The sequence below is a fragment of the Phyllobates terribilis genome, unplaced genomic scaffold (assembly GCF_046119375.1).
Source record: "Phyllobates terribilis strain yellow unplaced genomic scaffold, ASM4611937v1 Scaffold_2__4_contigs__length_985480577, whole genome shotgun sequence".
Classification (NCBI taxonomy): Eukaryota; Metazoa; Chordata; class Amphibia; order Anura; family Dendrobatidae; genus Phyllobates; species Phyllobates terribilis.
In genome coordinates, this window is record NW_027362762.1 from 430,281,139 (window position 1) to 430,294,782 (window position 13,644).

Here is a 13,644-nt window from a genome sequence, read left to right on the forward strand (position 1 = left end):
TAACAACAGGCTGGTGATGAAGAACTCGCCAAATGGCAAGAGAAGGGAGCCGTACAGTCACCAGAAGGACTGTGGCACGTTGGAGACAAAGTTTGCCTTCCCCGAATTCTGTATCCCATGATGGCTCAAGCCACCCACGGCGATATCCACCAGGGAAAGACTGCCATGACAGACCTCGTCCACCACCATTGGTATGTTCAGTGCCACTGCAGCCAAACACATTCAAGCCTGTCTGTCCCGTGCACTCAACAACGTGGGACGCACCCCCAAGATGCCTATGAGACACACACTGAGGCCCATGTACCCATTCCAGAATGTTCAGAAGGACAACATTCAACTTCCCAAGATGCAAACCTATGAGTATGTACTTCTGTGTGTTGACCTCTTCTCAGGATGTACAGAAGCGTACTCCATGTGTAAAGCCACCACCAAGGCTACAGCAGAGACTAATCTAAGAAGTCATCTGCAGATACAGGGTGCCTGAGACAATAAAAAGTGACAGAGGCACCCACTTTACCGGAAAAATAATGCAAGAAATAATGTCTGCCCTGTGTAAAATAAATACTTCTTTCTGTATTTTTTCTCTATCGAGGACTTCTCAAAGTATCAATATCAAGATATTCTTATAAAAAAAATGTATCTTTTTATTCTCGGGTTGTCCATTAAAAAGAATTATTGCAAAAGGTACATACAATAATTAGTTGCAAAGTAATTGTCCATTTGTCCATAATTAGCTTAAATGTTGAGATTCACCCATCTTTCCCTGGGATTCTGGTAGATTGCGTCTGTCTGTGTCAAGCACGTGTGTCCGGATGACACTCTGTGTCCGGGTAAAGAACGAGTTTCCTTGGGCCTACATCAGCTGCTGGTTTACACACAAACACTCGTCCTGTGTCCTGTGGAAAGGCAAGCAACCCCCCTGTGTCTAATGTGGGCTTTTATAGGCCGGTCATTCTGCATATGGTTGTGAATAGTGCTGAGCGAGCATGCTCGACACTGCTCGGTACTCGCCCGAGCATCTCACTACTCGGGATGTTTGGCGAGAAGCGAGCATTTCCGGGTTACTCGGGCGGGAGCTCGGGTCTCCGCCCTGCACGTTTGGCGCTCTTTACAGAGCCAATGAACATGCAGGGATTGCCAGCCAGTCACTGTAATGCCGCAGCCATGGCTGGCCGCACAGCGTCACATCGAGTATTTAAAACCGGGCACCGCCATCTTGGACACAGTCGCCCGGGATCAGACAGGGTAGGGTCAGTGCTGCTGAGTTAGGGAGAGATATATAGTGCGAAATAGGTAGTGTAGGGTCTCTAAAGCCTGCCAAATCAAACAAACAGTCCTTCTCAGGACTAATATCCATCCCAGATATCAGGCAGGCAGGCAGGCTATATAGGAGACGCAGTGGTTATACAAACAAACTCTGCATTACAGTCCTGTGTGATCCTGCTGGTAAAATTGTTAGACGAAGATTCTGGTGTAGGCCAGATAACTAGAACTGTGGTTTTGCAGTTCCATGGTTCAAATCTCAGTATTATCCAGCTTTTGGCCTTTTTTCCGTAAAAAAAAAACAGTAAGAGTGTCTCCCTGACTGCTCAGACACAAATATATCTGTTTAAAAGATTCTGGTGTAGGCCAGACAAATAGAACTATGGTTTTCCTCTTCCATGGTTCTAATCGCATTTTTATTACCCTTTTTCCATTGATCGTGCGAGTGTAAGCTATTTTACTTCATTTACAATGGGCAAGGCGTGTGGCAAGGGACGTGGAACTGGACATTCTGGTGATGGTGCGTGTAGAGGACGGGGCCGTGACAAGGTGAAAATGTGCCACAAACAACAGCCACATCTTCTCGCTCCCACTTCTTGACCGAATTGCTAGGGAAGCACACGACAACACCAGTATTGCGAACTGATCAGTGTGAACAGGTTATTAATTGGATAGCAGATAATACTTCCAGTTACCTGGGCACCACCACCTCCGGTCTGTCTTCAACACAGTCAAGTTTTAGTAGCCGTGAGTCTCGACCGCATACTCCTCCTCACCCTGATGCTCCTTCCTCCCACCATGCCGAGTGTCGTCAGACAGCAACTGATTCCACACTTGGACACTCTGAAGAGCTGTAACCCCAAAAAGGCCATTTGTACCACCAGCCATGCCAGCATCAGCAGGGGTGACAAAACTACCAGCCTGACCACCACCAGCATGATCAAGCACATGTCATCAAAGCACCCGACTTTGTGGGGCGAACCCCAGGGTCCATGACCAGTGTCAGCGGGTGTCACCACTGCTTCTTCCGCTGTTGTGCATGTAAGAGAACCCCCTGTTGTGCGTGCAAGGCAATCCCCTGTCCATACTGCATGCAAAGATGCCACCTCCTCTCAGTCTTCACTTGTTATGGAAGTTTCTCAAGAAACAGCATCAACGTCCACGTCCAACCACAGCGTTCAATTGTCCATATCCCAGACCTTTGAACGAAAGAGCAAATTCGCAGCCAACGCCCCACAGGCCACAGTCCTAAATTCGCACATTTCATGACTGATTGCGTTGGAAATTCTGCCTTTTAGGCTGGTGGAGACGGAAACCTTCCGCAACCTTATGGCTGTGTCCGTCCCTTGGTACTCGGTCCCCAGCCGACACTATTTTGCCCGGTGTGCCATCCCCGCACTACATCAGCACGTGTCCCAAAACATCTGCCGTGCCCTCAACAACGCAGTTACTGGGAGAGTCCACCTGACAACGGACACATGGACAACTGCTTGTGGCCAGGGATGGTACATCTCCCTGATGGCACACTGGGTAAACATAGTGGAAGCCGGGACCCAGTCGGACCTTGGGACAGAACACATCCTCCCCACACCGAGGATTGCGGGCCCTATGTCAGTCAGAGTTGCCCCCACAGTGTACAGCTCCTGCGCATCATCCTCCTCCTCATGTTCAGCCTCCATCTCAGATATCACCACATCAGTTACAAGCTGGAAGCACTGCAGTACTGCCTCAGCCAAGCGGCAACAGGCTGTGCTGAAACTCATAAGCTTAGGTGATAAACCTCACACTGCTTGTGAGTTGTGGACAGCTGTGAAAGAGCAGGCAGATCTGTGGCTGAGACCGCTGAACCTACATCCAGGCATGGTCGTGTGTGACAATGGCCGTAACCTGGTGGCGGCTCTGAGGCGAGGCGAGATCACACACGTACCATGCCTGGCTCATGTGCTTAACCTCGTGGTTCAGCGGTTTCTTAAATTGTACCCCGAATTGCCAGATCTATTCGTCAAAGTACGCCGCCTGTCAGCTCATTTTCGCAAGTCGGCTACAGCTTCAGCCGCCCTTGCTGTGTTGCTGCAGCGTTTGCAGCTTCCGGCACACCAACTGGTGTGTGATGTCCCCAGACGTTGGAACTAGTGTTGAGCGAGCACTAAAATGCTCGGGTGCTCGAAGCTCAGGCCGAGCTCATCGTGATGCTCGGGTGCTCGACCTGAGCAACGAGCCCAATGTTAGTCTATGGGAGACCCGAGCATTTTTGCCGCGGCACCCCCGGCAGTCTGTAGAAAGTCTAAAAAGTGCCCAAAACGATAGTGACAGTGCTCAAAAGACATGGGGACAGCATGGGCATTGCCCCAGGAAGCATTTCTTACCCCAGGTCACTGCTGTCAACAACATGGTCAGAGGTATTAAGCCGCTTTTACGGGCTCACAATAAAACGTTCAAAAACGAAACTAAAATGGTTTTCCTGTGATATATGTTAAGGAACTTCCTTTCCAGGGTAAAGACTTGTGTATAAGGTAAAATAAATAACCAAAAACAAAAATACTCCTCCACACCTTGGGCTATGTTCACAAGTAGCATTTTTTATGCGTTTGTGCACTTTTGTATTGCTTTCAACCGTGACAAATGCATTCACCGGGAAATGTCATTTTAACATTTTACAACCTTATCTGGCCATGTGCTGTGTGACACATGCATACAGTGCTGAAAAGACATGGGAACAGCATGGGGAAGACCCATGGAAGCATCTCTGACACGCAGGTCACTGCCTAAAAGTGTGCCCATCAGAAGTGATCCTTGCCGCATCAGAAGATGCAGACTTGCAACTATCCCCGTGCAAGTCCTTGTCCCAGGGCAGTGTTCAATTGTACCTCCCCCATTCCTTGCAATGCAAGCACAAGTATGCAGCCTGCTACCCACCCACCCCCAGGCTGCAATACCATACTGCTAGCTTGCACTTGAAATGGGGCATTTTAGTTTGGAGGAGGCCGAAGCTGGCCACTACCTCATGGCTGCTTTGGCAGTGAGGTATCCATACTCAGTCCTCAGCCGCTCAGCGGCCGGGTGTCCACGCTCGGTGCCCAGCCGCCTGGGGGTGGCCGGGTGTCCAAACTCGGTCCCCAGCCACCTCGAGGCCGGGTGTCCACACTCGGTCCCCAGCCACCTGGGGTCGGCCGGGTGTCCATAAACAGTCCCCAGCCACCCCTATTTCTCCTTGGAAGTTCCCCCCACACTTTTCTTAGCCCGGCCTGCTTTAGGGCAGCATTGGACGAGCCCACCAGAGAACCGGACTCCTCCGGTGGGCCCTGGCTTCTCCACCAGGGGAGTTGAGAGTGCCAAGGCGAGGAGCATGATGATGATGATAGGAGTTAGCATCTGCTTTGCTTTCTTGGAATGCAAGCGTAAGTGTGCAACCTTGCAACCCACCCACCCCCAGGCTGCAATACCATACTGCTAGCTAACACTTGACATGGGGCCTTTTAGTTTGGAGGAGGCCAAAGCTGGCCACTACCTCATGGCTCCTTTGGCAGTGAGGTATCCATACTCAGTCCCCAGCCGCTCGGCGGCCGGGTGTCCACGCTCGGTCCCCAGCCGCCAGGGGGTGGCCGGGTGTCCATACTCGGTCCCCAGCCACCCCGCGGTCGGGTGTCCCCACACGGTCCCCAGTTGCCTGGGGGCCGGGTGTCCATAAACGGTCCCCAGCCGCCCCTTATTCTCCTTGGAAGTTCCCCCCACACTTTTCTTAGCCTGGCCTGCTTTAGGGCAGCATTGGACGAGCCCACCAGAGAAGCAGACTCCTCCGGTGGGCCCTGGCTTCTCCATCAAGGGAGTTGAGAGGGCCAAGGTGCGGAGCATGATGATGATGATAGAAGTTAGTGTCTGCTTTGTTTTCTTGAAATGCAAGCGCATGTATGTAGTAGCGGCTAGGCCTGAGGTGGTCAGCATTTTGGCGCATATCCTACCTCCTCCGAGGATTGCTCGATGTTTTCCTGCTACTATCCCAGTTCTATGACTCCCATTAAAACAAAGCTTCAGGTGATGAATGATGGATGAGGTGGTGGCAAAGGAGAAAGAGCAGGAGGAATAGGGACCATTCACATCAATATCAGGCCAGTCAACCACACATGTCTTGTAGGATATGTTTCCATACCAAAAGGAGCGGTTCAGCTACAGAGTTATAGGGCATACAGTGAGTGCAATGCCTACCAAAAATTTTGAAGCACTCCAATGCCCATTGGAAGTGACATGGAGGTCAGAGGGCCTTAACTAAACCGTTTTTTCTAGTTATAGCAACTGGGTCTCCTGTGCACTGTTGGCCTAAGCAGTGAATGGAAGGCTTTCCAAAAATTATGAGGAACTGCAAAACCCCTTGAAACAGACGTGGATTACAGCATACTAAAAACCTTCTACCCATTATTGGGGAGTGGGTCTCCCTTAGTGTTCGCCTATGCATTGAAAAGCAAAAGCTGACTAAAATTAGGAGGAAATGCAATGCCCGTTGGAAGAATGGTGGAGGTCGCAGTGGAATAAAAAGACAATATCAATGCCCCTTGGAAAAGTGGTGGAGGTCGCAGTAGCTTAACAAGACGGTTTTAATGCCCCTTAGAAAAGTGGTGGAGGTCGCAGTAGCTCAACAAGACGGTTTTAATGCCCCTTGGAAGAGACGTGGAGGTCGCAGTAGCTTAACAAGATGGTTTTAATGCCCCTTGGAAGAATGGTGGAGGCCTCAGTAGCCTAACAAGACGGTTTTAATGCCCCTGGGAAAAGTGGTGGAGGTCGCAGTAGCTAACAAGACGGTTTTAATGCCCCTTGGAAGAATGGTGGAGGTCGCAGTAGCTTAACAAGACGGTTTTAATGCCCCTTGGAAGAATGGTGGAGGTCGCAGTAGCTTAACAAGACGGTTTTAATGCCCCTTGGGATAACGGTGTAGTTCGCAGTAGCTTAACAAGACGGTTTTAATGCCCCTTGGAAAAGTGGTGGATGTCGCAGTAGCTTAACAAGACGGTTTTAATGCCCATTGGAAGAATGGTGGAGGTCGCAGTAGCTTAACAAGACGGTTTTAACGCCCCTGGGAAAAGTGGTGGAGGTCACAGTAGCTTAATAAGACGGTTTTAATGCCCCTTGGAAGAATGGTGGAGGTTGCAGTAGCTTAACAAGATGCTTTTAATGCCCCTTGGAAGAATGGTGGCGGTTGCACTAGCTGAACAAGACGGTTTTAATGCCCCTTGGAAGAATGGTGGAGGTCACGGTAGCTTAACAAGACGGTTTTAATGCCCCTGGGAAAAGTGGTGGAGGTCGCAGTAGCTAACAAGACGGTTTTAATGCCCCTTGGAAGTATGGTGGAGGTTGCAATAGCTTAAAAAGACGGTTTTAATGCCCCTTGGAAGAATGGTGTAGTTCGCAGTAGCTTAACAAGACTGTTTTAATGCCCCTTGGAAAAGTGGTGGAGGTCGCAGTAGCTTAACAAGACGGTTTTAATGCCCATTGGAAGAATGGTGGAGGTCGCAGTAGCTTAACAAGACGTTTTAATGCCCCTGGGAAAAGTGGTGGAGGTCACAGTAGCTTAATAAGATGGTTTTAATGCCCCTGGGAAAAGTGGTGGAGGTCGCAGTAGCTTAACAAGATGGTTTTAATGCCCCTTGGGAGAATGGTGGAGGTCGCAGTGGAATAAAAAGAAAATATCAATGCCCCTTGAAAAAGTGGTGGAGGTCGCAGCAGCTTAACAAGACGGTTTTAATGCCCCTTGGAAGAATGGTGTAGTTTGCAGTAGCTTAACAAGATGGTTTTAATGCCCCTTGGAAAAGTGGTGGAGGTCGCAGTAGCTTAACAAGATGGTTTTAATGCCCCTAGGAAAAGTGGTGGAGGTCACAGTAGCTTAATAAGACGGTTTTAATGCCCCTTTAAAGAATAGTGGAGATCGCAGTAGCCCCTTGGAAGAATGGTGGAGGCCTCAGTAGCAGTAGCCCCTTGGAAGAATGGTGGAGGTCGCAGTAACTTAACAAGACAGTTTTAATGCCCCTGGGAAAAGTGGTGGAGGTTGCAGTAGCTTAACAAGACGGTTTTAATGCCCCTTGGAAGAATGGTGTATCTTGCAGTGGAATAAAAAGACAATATCAATGCCCCTTGAAAAAGTGGTGGGGGTCGCAGCAGCTTAACAAGACAGTTTTAAAGTCCCTTGGAACAATGGTGGAGGTCGCAGTAGCTTAACAAGATGGTTTAAATGCCCCTTTGAAGAATGGTAGCTTAACAAGACGGTTTTAATGCCCCTGAGAAAAGTGGTGGAGGTCGCAGTAGCTTAACAAGATGGTTTTAATGCCCCTTGGAAAAGTGGTGGAGGTCGCAGTAGCTTAACAAAACCATTTTAATGCCCCTTGGAAGAATGGTGGAGGTCGCAGTAGCTTAACAAGACGGTTTTAATGCCCCTGAGAAAAGTGGTGGAGGTCGCAGTAGCTTAACAAGATGGTTTTAATGCCCCTTGGAAGAATGGTGGAGGTCTCAGTAGCTTAGCAAGATGGTTTTAATGCCCCTTGGAAGAATGGTGGAGGTCGCAGTAGCTTAACAAGATGGTTTTAATGCCACTTGGAAGAATGGTGGAGGTCTCAGTAGCTTAGCAAGATGGTTTTAATGCCCCTTGGAAGAATGGTGGAGGTCGCAGTAGGTTAACAAGACGATTTTAATGCCCCTTGGAAGAATGGTGGAGGTCTCAGTGGAATAAAAAGACAATATCAATGCCCCTTGAAAAAGTGGTGGAGGTCGCAATAGCTTAACAAGACTGTTTTAATGCCCCTTGGAAGAATGAGGTCACAGTAGCTTAACAAGACGGTTTTAATGCCCCTTGGAAAAGTGGTGGAGGTCACAGTAGCTTAACAAGACGGTTTTAATGCCCCTTGCAAGAATGGTGGAGGTCGCAGTAGCTTAACAAGATGGTTTTAATGCCCCTTGGAAGTGACATGGAGGTCGCAGTGGAATAAAAAGACAATATCAATGCCCCTGTGAAAAGTGGTGGAGGTCGCACTAGCTTAACAAGACGGTTTTAATGCCCCTGGGAAAAGTGGTGGAGGTCGCAGTAGCTTAACAAGACAGTTTTAATGCCCCTTGGAAGAATGGTGGCGGTCGCAGTGGAATAAAAAGACAATATCAATGCCCCTTGAAAAAGTAGTGGAGGTCGCAGCAGCTTAACAAGATGGTTTTAATTCCCCTTGGAAGAGACGTGGAGGTCGCAGTGGAATAAAAAGACAATATCAATGCCCCTGGGAAAAGTGGTGGAGGTCGCAGTAGCTTAACAAGACGGTTTTAATGCCCCTTGGAAGAGATGTGGAGTTCAGAGTAGCTTAACAAGACGGTTTTCATGCCCCTTACAAGAGCCATGCAGTACAGCATATCAAAAACATTATTCCCATTATTGGGGAGTGGATCTCCCATAGTCTTTGCCTATGCCTTCCAAGCAAAAGCTGCCAAAAATTAGGATGGAGGAACTTGCAATGCTGGCAATACGGACCATGGTCACCCTGGTGGTATAGTGGTGGTGGAGGCTGAGGATAAGGAGAAGAGCAAAATACAGCCAATATGAGGAAGCGTATACCCATGTGTGGGTGTGAAGCGGTGGATGGGAATACACCTCCCGAAATAACACAGTGGATTTGACTTTATGTTACTCTACTGTCATTTGGTGGTGATGAGAAGTTTGGCCCAACCCAGCCCTTGTTCATTTTGATAAGGGTCAGTTTGTCAGCATTGTCAGTTGACAGGCGAGTGCGCTTATCAGTTATAATTCCCCCAGCGGCACTAAAAACACGCTCCGATAACACGCTAGCGGCAGGGCATGCCAGGACCTCCAAGGCGTATAGTCAAGTTCATTCCAAGTGTCCAGCTTGGATACCCAATAATTAAAAGGCACAGAGGAATCACGGAGGGCACTGGTATGGTCGGCAAGGTACTCCCTCACCGTCTTTTGAAACTTTCCACTCCTTGTGAGAGTACCCCGCGCCTCAGGGCCTGTAAGCTGGGCGTGTCTCAGAAAACTGTCCCAGAATGTTGACAGTGTTCCCCTGCCTCTGCTGGATTGGAGTTGCATCTCTCTCGCCTGTACGCCTTGGTTGGTCAACGAACTGTGACCTCTGCCGCTAGCGTGTTCAGATGGGAATTTTTTTAACAGTTCTTCAGCAAGGGCCTTCTGGTACTGCCACATTTTTGTAGACCTCTCCACCTCAGGAATAAGAGAGTGAAAGTTCTCCTTGTAGCGGGGTTCTAAAAGTGTCACCAACCAGCAATGACTGTCTCCCAACATTTTGACAACGCGAGGGTCACGGTTAAGGCAGCGTAACATAAAGTCAGCCATGCGTGCCAGACTGGTAACGGGCAAGACTTCCGTGTCCTCACCAAGATGACGACTGACCATGCTCTCCTCCTCCTCCTCATCCTCCTCCTCCCCCCTGTCCTCAGGCCACCCACGTTGAACCGACTGTATGACAGTTGTATAGGTAATGCCGTCTACAGTGCATGATACCAGCTCCTGTTCTTCCTCCTCCTCCTCCTCTCCCTCATTGTCCCGCCATGCACGTTGGGATGAGATGAGGCTGGGCTGTGTGTAATCGCCTATTACGGGTTCTTGATCCATCTCATCATACTCTGGCTGCAATGCCTCCTCTTTAATTCTCTGCAGAGAGCATTGCAAAAGACAGACAAGTGGGATGCTGACGCTAATGATGGCGTCATCGCCACTCATCATCTTGGTGGACTCCTCAAAGTTTGTCAGGATGGTACATATGTCAGACATCAAGGTCCACTCCTGAGGTCTTATGTGTGGAGTCTGACCTGAATATTGACGGCCTTGTTGCAGCTGGTACTCCACAACTGCTCTCTTCTGCTCACAAATCCTTTGCAACATGTGGAGGGTAGAGTTCCAATGTGTGGGGACATCACACACCAGTCGGTGTGCCGGAAGCTGCAAACGCTGCTGCAACACAGCAAGGGTGGCGGATGCTGTAGCCGACTTGCGAAAATGAGCTGACAGGCGGTGTACTTTCACAAGCAGATCTGGCAACTCGGGGTACGATTTAAAAAACCGCTGAACCACGAGGTTAATCACATGAGCCAGGCATGGTACGTGTGTGATCTCGCCTCGCCTCAGAGCAGCCACCAGGTTACGGCCATTGTCACACACGACCATGCCTGGATGTAGGTTCAGCGGTCTCAGCCACAGATCTGCCTGCTCTTTCACAGCTGTCCACAACTCACAAGTAGTGTTGAGCCACCCCCGTAGTGTTCGAGTTCGGTTCAGTTCGTCGAACACCCATGTGTTCGCCGAACTGTTCGTCGAACTGTTCGTCGAACACCTTCGAACACCGTTAAAACCAATGGCAGGCAAAGAAAAACACATAGAAACACATAGAAAACACCTTCAAAGGTGTCCAAAAGCTGACAAACTGCTCAGAAGACACAACTAACACATGGAAAAGTGACAAGTACATATAGTCATGCGAAAAGAAAAGAGGTGGAGGAGTAAAAGGAGGGGGAGACACAGATATAGGCATGTCATGCCCTTCTAAAATCCAAAAAGTGAGAAGCCGACACGGCCAGTCCGCTCCTGCCCGTGCCACCTCCGTGTCGCCGGGTTTGTGCCAGAGCCGCGGTGAACCCTGACGGCCAGCCCCCCTCTCCCAATACTGGTGCCTGTCCGCTGGTGGGTCGAGCGAGTCCCCCTGTGGTGGAGGCAGCTCTAAGCTTTTTAATTTAAATTGTCTCTCTAATTTGAATGAATACACTTTAAATCCATTTACAAGGATCTATTGGAGGGCAAGTCTCATGCCAGCAGCCGCGTAATTCCAACTCCAGTAGCGTCCACTAAAGCTGCTGCAGTTAAAACGCTTTTATAAGGATCGAGCTCGGCTGTCCACCGCAAGGCATCCTACTGCCAGTCCCAGCCCCTATGCCTTGGGGTGCCTCCTGATGCTCTTCACTGAGTATCCCGTGGTCCCGAAGCATTTCCTTTGAAAAAATTAAGTGTCCAAACTACAGGTGGTGTAGCTTGATTAACAGCCGGGATAATCCGCTGACTAGCAGACACTGCTACTAGGCACAAAGTATTTCCTGGGCTAGATGCAGTTAAAAAATTGTAATTAGATACTCTCGTTGGATGCTGAGAAAGCATTCCATAGAGTCTCCTGGCACGCCATATATGATTCTCTTAAAAAGCTTGGGGTAAGGGTCTAGGGGACCCTTTTATAGCCAAAATCACGGCCCTGTATCGCAATACGTCACCTAGGCTGAAGATAAATGGAACTGTAGCACCCTGAGGGCTCGGTTGCTACAGAGGTATTGCACCTCACCCAGAGGTGTGATATCTCACTCTCAGGTAAGGATGGAGTGTGGATCAGGACCCGACACCTGCATGCATTACACCACATTGCCGTGGGGCAGGGCGACCAATATGCCCCTGAGATGGGCACGACAGTCCCTGTCCCTGGCTGGAGTGGGGGGAGGGAACACTGAGGAAGGGGAACCCTGTAGTGCAGGAGCAGGGAGGAAGCAGTTCCTGGGTGCATTGAGAAGGGAATATAAAAGGTGGGCACCATCTTAGTTCAGTGCAGAGAAGTCTGAGCAGAAGTGACAGGGAACAGGGGCTCTGCATGAGCTCTGCTCCGGAGGCGGGCCTAGTAACAGAGGCCCAGGCCTGGAAGAGGGAGAAGGAAGGAAGAGGAGCGGAGAAGGCTCCAGGAACGAGGACCGAAGGGATCCCAGGGGTGCGGACGGGCGAGTCGCCACCGCACGCCCGAATCCACCTGCGTGGAGGTGTCAGGCCAAAGGGGGAGACCGGTCCCCGAAACTAGTGGAGGCAGGAAACGACCCTCAGCTAGAAACCGGAGGCTGTGACATTTTATGTGGCGCAGCCCCTCGCTACACCCGCTAGGAAGGCACCACATAGGGTGAGGGAAACTGGCGCCAAGTTTACCAAGAGGAGGCCCGAGGCAGCCGGACAGAAGGGTTGGTAAGAAAGGCCAGACAAAGGACACACAAAGGGGGTCCTGTGAAGCGCTCCAAAGTTATCTGGGAGTTGTCTGAGCCCCTCACCTGGTGAGCACAGTACGACGTGGGCAGCCGTTACCTGCAGACGTGGTCTGGATAATAAGAACTGTGAGTAAAGGACCTGGACTGCATCACTGACTCCATGTCATTACTGCTGCTGCCCTGCACCATCACCCCCATCCTCCGCATACACTGCCCTGAGGCTATACTCCTCCCGTGGGGAGTTATGCTATGCTCTGCTGCACCCACAACACCAGCCTCAGCGGTCTGCCCTGCAGCGGCGGTTCACTCTGACCGCAATCCACGGGTGGCGTAGTCGGACATTTAAACATCAAAACCACATAAATAGTTCCGCCACTGGTTTGACCGCCCTGAGCCACGGAACCGGGTTGCCGCCACGGAGACTACAACCACCAGCATCCACCAAAAAGGGTCCGGCTCCGGGTGTCCCAAGGCCCAGGGGGTGCATCAGAACATTTTCATCACCTTTCACAATCACCAATGGGACAAGGCAGGGATGTCCTCTGTCACCTCTCTTATACATCCTAGTGACGGAGCACCTGCTCTCATCAATTCGCCATAACCCCAATATTAGGTGGATTGAGGTGGGAGGCACCGAGTACAAGTGCTCTCTATTTGCTGATGATGTCCTAGTATATATCACTCAATCACATATATCCATCCATGCTGTTATGGCTGAAATAGATCACTTTGTTACATGGTCAAATTTTAAAATCAATGCAGCGAAGTCTGAGGCCCTCGATGTCTCCCTCCCCAAATCCATACAGGATTCCATCCAGTCCAACTTTCCCTTTGCCTGGCCCTCACAGGGTATCAAATACTTAGGAATTCCTATTCATAGAGACCTCTCCCATCTATGTTATCTTAATTTTGGGCCCTTTATTGAACAACTCCATACAGACCACGGTTGGCAAGTTAGAACTGTAAGATTCACTACGTGAACCACTGGTGTTTTGTGGAAAAGCACACGTACACTGTGTTCCAAATTATTATGCAAAAAGTGTTTAGGAGTGATAAGTAGAGATGAGCGTTGTTCTACTCGAACAGTTCGCCAATCTCAAGCTGTTTTGGGCGGTGTTCGAGCCGTTCAGCGAACACGAACGATTTGAGAAAAATTCGGCTGTTCGAGGTTATGTTCGATAACTGTTCGTGCACCAAAATCATAACTGGATTTTTTCTCAGTAATGATGAAAATTAATGTTAATATGCAGTTTGAGTGTACAGCGGGGTGGGGGGAGGGGCAGGGGATGGATCTCTGCAGGAATAATGAAGAACTCCATTTTTTTTTCTCTTTCCCGCATTTACAGTGAGGAGGTGCAATCTGTCAGCCTATCAGCA

The 13,644-nt window shown here is 49.8% G+C and overlaps 1 protein-coding gene across 1 annotated transcript in view; it reads left to right on the forward strand.

Moving 5' to 3' along the window:
* LOC141246090 (multidrug and toxin extrusion protein 2-like) overlaps positions 1–13,644 on the forward strand; it is a 354,159-nt gene that overhangs the window by 48,161 nt on the left and 292,354 nt on the right. The window lies entirely within an intron of this gene.